This window comes from Salmo salar, chromosome 12 (assembly GCF_965601325.2).
Source record: "Salmo salar chromosome 12, fSalSal1, whole genome shotgun sequence".
NCBI lineage: Eukaryota > Metazoa > Chordata > Actinopteri > Salmoniformes > Salmonidae > Salmo > Salmo salar.
Genome location: NC_138302.1, coordinates 81,320,272 through 81,326,271, shown reverse-complemented (window position 1 = coordinate 81,326,271; position 6,000 = coordinate 81,320,272).

Here is a 6,000-nt window from a genome sequence, read left to right as displayed (position 1 = left end):
AGTAGGCTATTATTTCTACACCATTTCCCTGTGCTTGACTCATAGACGGTTTAGTGCTACTGTAGGACATATAGACTAATGTAAGCGCTGCTTGTCTTAGTAGGAGAGTGTGAAAACTGGCTCAGTAATAATACTAATATACATAACTTCTCCTCTTACAACTGACCCCACCCTCCCTATTTCCATTACCACTCCCCTCAGAGGAAGACCCTGTCCAGGGCTAAAACACGTTCGCCACCCAACACTAATTGACACCCACAAGCTAATGCATTGTGATTTGCATAATTCATTACCATGGTTCCCCTCGTGGCCAAAAAAGTGACGAACACAACCCCATAAATATTTCAGGATGCCAAAGGGACAGTAGTGCTGAGTCAAACCTCTCCAGGGCATGCCCTCCACCTCCACTTCCCCCAGAGTCTCTGTTTCTCATTTAATTATGACTATTTCTTTAATTATCCTTCACCATTTTTTCTCTCTTCCTCAAGTTTTTGCCTGGGATGCAAGGTGACCTTTAGCTGGCACAGAAATGCCACAAGCATCCAGTGGCAGTGACTGATGCTATTAGTTTCTTTATGACAGAGGGAGCGGAGGCAGGCGCTGGTGAGGCGCTGTTTTCGGCGGTGGGGTGTGCACAGCGCTAATTGCAGTCCCAGTCTTTTGTGAAGGTCAGCTGGGGTCTCCTCTCCCCTCTGATTTCACACGCTGCTTTCCTTTCCCGACAACAGCAGCCAGACGACTCAGTTCCTACACTGCAGCGATTCATTAGAGCTTTTCTATTAATTGGGAGAAGTTTAGGACTTGTTTGCTTGAATGCTGTGTGTTATACAGAAGGACTTAGAAAATAGAAAATAATTGCTCAGGTGTTACGATCCACACATTAGTTTTCCTCAGTTTTTCAGTTAGTGTTACTGTTCTGTTATTTATAGTTTTGAATGCTGTGCCGTTTGTTCTGGTTCAATGTCCTGCTGTATCGCTGGTGGCCACATGGTGGCTCTGGAGGTTAAAAAAAATAGCCTACCTCACGGAAGTGCCTCTGTTTTTTCTCTCTCTCATTTACTCAATGTCATCAACAATGGCACTCTGTCGTTTTGACGGTGCACACCAGGAAACAGTTACACTAATAGGAACGGAGAGACTGAATCTATAACCATGGAGGGAAGATTTGACTGATGCTTGTCAGGGAGAATAGATAGGAAACATATAACAGCAGCTTTTTTCTTGTTTCATGTCAATGTTTGCAGGGCCATGAAAGACAGTCGACTCCGAGTCCACGTCTTTGTTTTCTCACAGTAATGGTCTCTCTCTCCCAACAACAGTATCTGCTTGTGTGCTTGTGTGGTACGTGGGCCTTCTGATTGTTCAATGCGCTGACCATGTAGATGTGGGATCTTAATTTAAGCCAGTTTTCTACAGCAGGAAAATAATCCAGCAGCAACAGGAAATATGAATTATTATGTGGATTATAGTTAATTAAAAATGTTGTAGTGGTTGATGCATTTTTCGTAAGGGAAAATGAAATCTGAAATTTAAAAGTGGAAATTAAAAAGCCACAAGCCTTTTTAAACCTCAAATAATCTATACGTTTTAAATGTCCTGCAACAGTGTGATCAAATTAAGATCCTACATCTGTACGCAGCGCACACGCACACGCACACACACTTTTAGTCCTCTATATACCATCAAACAAACTCTTATACTGCACACAGACAGATCACAGATAGGTGGCTGCAGGGTGCAGGTCTCTCAGGCCGAAAACCAATTTGTGTTGTGTTAGCTGTTTTTGGGCCCGAGCCCTGCCACAGTAGCTTTTGATCAAGGACAAGCTAGACCGGAAGTTAGGGGACACAGAGAAGCCAACACATCCACCCACCTGCCGGTGCTGCATTATGATTTCTCTGGGCATTCACCTTTTTAAAAGAGAGAAAACGGTTGACTTTGTCATCTTCACTTCAAACAGGACATGTATGGCAGCTATACTGTCCCCTGACATCATTACGCACCTCACTCTGGGCAGAGAGAGATGTTATTGCTGAGTGGGTGAGAGTGTCTCTCCTCTTTTCTCTGGGAGCCTGAGTTTTAGCCTCAACTTATCAAAGTCAATGAGCCCACAACTAGACATATACACCTCACTGCAAATTCACCTTCAGCAGACCAGAACCTCGCTCCAATACTGGCGTATCCGCTGAGTGAAGATGCACCACAATCACCCTAAACATGGTTATCTCCCTCTTATAAGGGACTAATATTGCATATCTCTTGGGTAATTACCATAGTAAAAGATAATGTCTGAGCTCAGGGAGCTAAGAGCTGATACAGTATCAAACTCCTTGGCTTTGTTCAACATGTATGTTATTGTAACACATTGAAATGTGTCCAAGTAGCTGCTCCAGTTATGATATAAGGGCTTCAGACAAGCTACACTTGACAGTGTGAGTGGAGTTCGAATTAGAAGTGCTTCCTCTGTGTGTGAGAGAGTGTGTGTTTTCCTCCTTGACAAACACTGCTTTGCGGTCACAGTGGGTGGGTTTTATTGGGGATAGATTTGCGTATAAATGAGGTGCCTGCACAGGACCACTCAGCCGTACAAACAACCTGTTAGATTAGCATAAATCTGTGGACGGGGCCTGATTTCGGCCTGTTAAACACAGATAATGTCAGCCTGATTGATGGGCTGTGTCGGATAGGAGCGTTCACAGCCGAGGAGAGGAGAGGGGAGAGGAGAGGAGGAGAGGAGGAGGGTGGGATTGCAGGATATGGTGGTGGGGTGTGGTGTGAGGTGGGGGAAAGGAGAGAGGTGGGGTGGAGATCGAAGGATAGGGGAGGAGAGAGGAGAGGAGGAGGGGGTGGGAGTGCAGGATACAAAGGTGGGGTGTGGTGGGAGGTGGGGGAGAGGAGATGGAAGAGAGGGGTTGAAAGTGGAGAGAAGAAGGGTGCAGGGATAGGAGGGGATTTGTATTTTATTTTATTTTACCTTTATTTAACGAGGCAAGTCAGTTAAGAACAAATTCTTATTTTCAATGACGGCCTAGGAACAGTGGGTTAACTGCCTTGTTCAGGGGCAGAAATGAATCAGTAGAAGGTGGAAAACAAGGGAGATGGTAAAGAGAGAGGGGTTAGAGGTGTGGAAGAGGAGGATGTGGACAGTGACAGGGGGAATGGGGAAGATAATAGTATCTACTCTAAAAGGGTTACTTTATGTGAAAGACAACGTAAAAATGTGAGGCCGTGGAGACATTTTGTGTCATTACTCCATTTCACCAGAGCAAATATATCCAGACTTATTCTGTTTACTGAAAACATAGAGACATTTTCTAAATCATTCTGATTTCATTCATTCAGGTCCTCATCAGCTCCATTGTTTAATTAGTTTAGGTGTAGCTCATGTTGTTGTGCTGCGGGTCTGTGTGATGTCAACATTGACTGAGCTCCCTCAGACAGAGACAGCAAATGTCTGGCCTTTCGCAGCAGACATGCAAGTCGGTTATTGACAGGGGAAGACAGGCTTTTTGATAAATTGCACAATTCTGTCTGTCAGAATACATCAGTCGGCTGGCTGCTCCATCAGTTCAAAGGAGCACTGCTTAGTTTGCCACCAAGCAAACACTTGTCTGGTTGTCACAGGAATGTAAATGTATTTTTATTTCAGCCTGAGCGGAGGTTTATTACATTAAGACTGCCATTACACCACTTTGCGATCCTGAACAAGACGGTTTAAGAAGAGCACTGAGACATTAGATCCACTGCTCTCAGATACTGTTCGTATTTCTCTGACTCAAGCCAATGCCCCAGAATCATCTTTACAGATCAGGGACAGTAAGATAAGACATTGCTTTATGGTTACAGCAGTGATTCATACAAAGATATGAATAATATTTTATTTGTCACATACTTCTTAAACAACAGGTGTAGACTAACAGTGAAATGTGTGGTTACGGGCCCTTCCCAACAATGCAGAGGGAAAAATGATAACACAAGGAATAAATACACAATGAGTAATGATAACTTGGCTATATACACCGGGTACCATTACCGACTGGATGTGCATTCGTACGAGGTAATTGATTTAGATATGTACATGTACATACATGTACATAAAGTGACTAGGCAACAGCATAGATGATAAACAGTAGCAGCAATGTATGTGATAAGTCAAAAGAGTGCAAAAATGGTCAATGCAGATAATGAAATACTTAACTAAATAGCTACACGGACTAACTATTTAGCAGTATTATGGCTTGGGGGTACCCTCTGTAGCACTTTGCGGTCGGATGTCAAACAGGTGACATACCAAGCAGTGATGCAGCCAGTCAAGAGGCTCTCAATATTTCAGCTGTACAACTTTTTGAGGATCTGAGGGCCCGTGCCAAAACATTTCAACTTTTCATGAGGGGGAAGAGGAATTGTTGTGCCTTCTTCACGACTGTGTTGGTGCGTGTGGAACATGATAATTCCTTAGTGATTTGGAAACCGAGGAACTTAAAGCTCTCGACCCGCTCCATTACAGCCCCGTCGATGTGCATTTGGGCATGCTCGGCACTCTATTTCCTGTAGTCGACGATCAGCTCCTTTATCTTACTGATGTTGAGGGAGAGGTTGTTGTCCTGGCCCCACACTGCCAGATCACTGACCTCCTCCCTATTGGCTGTCTCATCGTCGTCAGTGATCAGGCCAACCACCGTTGTGTCATCAGCAAATTTAATGATGGTGTTGGAGTCATGGCGGCCCCGCAGTCGTGGGTGAACAGGGAGTACAGGAGAGGACTAAGCACGCACCCCTGAGAGACCCCCGTGTTGAGGGTCAACATGGTGGATGTGTTGTTGCCTATCTTCACTAACTGGGGGCGGCCCGTCAGGAAGTCCAGGATCCACTTGCAGAGGGAGGTGTTCAGTCCCAGGGTCCTGAGCTTAGCGATGAGATTGGAGGGGACTATGGTGTTGAACACTGAGCAGCATTCTCACGTAGGTATTCCTTTTGTCCAGGTGGGAGAAGGCAGTGTGGAGTGAAATAAAGATTGCGTAATCCTGGGATCTGTTTTTACATTTTTTGTCATTTAGCAGACGCTCTTATCCAGAGCGACTTATAGTAGTGAATGCATACATTTCATACATTTTTATTTTATACTGGTCCCCCGTGGGAATCAAACCCACAACCCTGGTGTTGCAAACACCATGCTCTACCAACTGAGCCACAAGGGACTACATCTGGCGCCGTGGCCTTGAGAATGTTAACCTGTTTTAAAGGATTTACTCACGTCGCCTATGGAGAGCGAGATCACACAGTCGACTTTCCTTTCCTAAAACATGTTTCTCTTTTAAGTCGGATCCAGACTCATACAGTATAGATTGGTGGATGAGGAAAATACTGTAGAGAAAAATGAATGGAGAAATTGAGAGAGACACATGGAGAGAGCGCGAGACAGACACACACACACAAAGAGACAGACAGACAGACAGACAGACAGACAGACAGACAGACAGACACACACACACAAAGAGACAGACAGACAGACAGACAGACAGACAGACAGACAGACAGACAGACAGACAGACAGACAGACAGACAGACAGACAGACAGACAGACAGCGAGACAGACAGACTGAGAGAGAGAGACAGACAGACAGACAGACAGACAGAGAGAGAGCGAGCGAGAGAGACAGACAGATAGACAGACAGACTGACAGAGAGAGAGAGACAGAGAGAGACAGACAGACAGACAGACTGACAGAGAGACAGACTGACAGAGAGAGAGAGAGAGAGACAGAGAGAGACAGACAGCGAGAGAGAGAGATGCTGCTCTGTGTTTAGAGGACTTCTGCCCCTGTGACCTCATTATGCCACCAGGAGGCAGCGTGCTCTTTGTTCTCCTTACTGCCTGTGACAGAGCCCTCCGCCTCCCCAGCTTCCTGAATCTCTCTCTCTCCCTATCTCTCTAGCGCACACACACACACACACACACACACACACACACACACACACACACACACACACACACCACAC